Genomic DNA, 1684 nt, shown 5'->3' on the forward strand with positions numbered 1-1684 from the left:
CCATGAAGGATTGTAGAAGCTGAACTGAGTCCTTGTCCACTCCTATTTTGATATTTTTTCTCCACATAGTACACTAACTCGGGATTTGATGGACAATTCTCAAAAGAATGACCTACCCACAGTACACACAGGAAACTACTTCAAATGGACTTGGTGGCTGAGCTGTAAAATATTAGTACTATTAGCTGTTAACTGTTTTAACATAGAGGAAATAGACGATACTTGAGCTGATAACGAAGTGAGAGAGTCAACTTCATGAACTCCAGCTACACGTCTTCCTAAAGCTGTTCAATTTGTTGGCCATCGATATTTATTACTCGCAATCCTCTTGATGATCTCATAAGCCTCATTATAAGACTTAAACAAAATTGCACCATTCATGGAAGCATCTACCATCAATCTTGTATATGCATTGAGAGCATTATAGAATGTCTCCAACTGGATACAATGAGGAATCCCATGATACGGACACTTACGAAGTAACTCCTTGAATCGCTCCCAAGCCTCATACAAAGACTTATCATCCAATTGTTGGAAAGCTGTGATCTCGTTCCTTAACTTAGTGTTTTTGCTAGGTGGGAAATACTTAACCATAAATCTCTCTACTAATTCTTGCCATGTAGATATGGAAGTTGGTGGCAATGAATTGAGCCATGCTCGTGCTCGATCTCGCAACGAGTATGGAAACAACTTCAACATCAACGCGTCTTCAGTCACACTAGCTATCTTGAATGAATCACTCACCTCCATAAATAATCGAAGGTGAACATGTGGAACTTCTGTGGGCATACCACTAAATTGTCCCACTGTTTGTAGCATATGAAACATCACTGGCTTCAATTCAAACTGGGTTGCCTCAATATCTGGCCTTCTAATTCCTGGGTTTAACTCACTGAGAAGTGGCACGGCATATTATCTGACACATCAATCCCTATCATCGGCAATGAGGATAGGATTTCATACATGATCAACTTCATTACCTTAGTCTTAATTCTGATTTCCAAGGTCCATCTCGACTTGTCTTTGAGCTATTCGTTCATGTCTTCTTTGTCTAAAAGTTTGCATAATTTCAGGGTCTACAGGGAGTAAATCGATAATTCGGTCTATGCTTATAAACACCTGAAAAAAATCACAAAAATTAAAAAGAATAAGTTAATAATGTTAGAAATAAATCCCATTGAAAATAAATAATTTCACAAAAAAATGATATGGCAATAGTTGACAATCCCCAGCAATGGTGCCAAAAACTTGTAACACAAGGGTTTGTGCAAGTGTACACAATCGTTATAAAGTAATAAGTAAGTATCGAGTTATCATCTCCACAAGGATTGTATTTGTGCTAAGTCACTTAATATGTAAAATTATATTAAAAATTTGGTAAATAAAAAACACAATATAGTTGAGAAGTGCTGATTAAATTATATTAAACTAAATGCAATGATCCCTAATGTAAATTATCCTAAGTATGCAAACTATATGAATGAAATAGATTTTAGTAAAATTAAACACAATTTGCAAAAATTATAACATAAATAAACTAGGACAATTACTTTAATTAAACACAATTTATTATCAATATCCTTAATAACATTCAAACAAACATTTCGTGGCAACTCGATCTTTCATGAGTTTGGAAACCACATTAGGTTCTTTTAGAATTCTTTACTTAGTAAATACGCATTTT

At 34.7% G+C, this 1684-nt stretch overlaps 1 non-coding gene across 1 annotated transcript; it reads left to right on the forward strand.

Annotated features, from left to right (window-relative positions):
* Positions 1–454: 454 nt before the first annotated feature.
* Positions 455–561, forward strand: LOC121215713 (small nucleolar RNA R71). Its single transcript, XR_005911689.1, has one exon. It is a non-coding gene; the product is annotated as a small nucleolar RNA R71 (small nucleolar RNA).
* The last annotated feature ends 1123 nt before the right edge of the window (positions 562–1684 follow it).

Source organism: Gossypium hirsutum, chromosome D03 (genome assembly GCF_007990345.1).
Source record: "Gossypium hirsutum isolate 1008001.06 chromosome D03, Gossypium_hirsutum_v2.1, whole genome shotgun sequence".
In the NCBI taxonomy this organism is placed as follows: domain Eukaryota; kingdom Viridiplantae; phylum Streptophyta; class Magnoliopsida; order Malvales; family Malvaceae; genus Gossypium; species Gossypium hirsutum.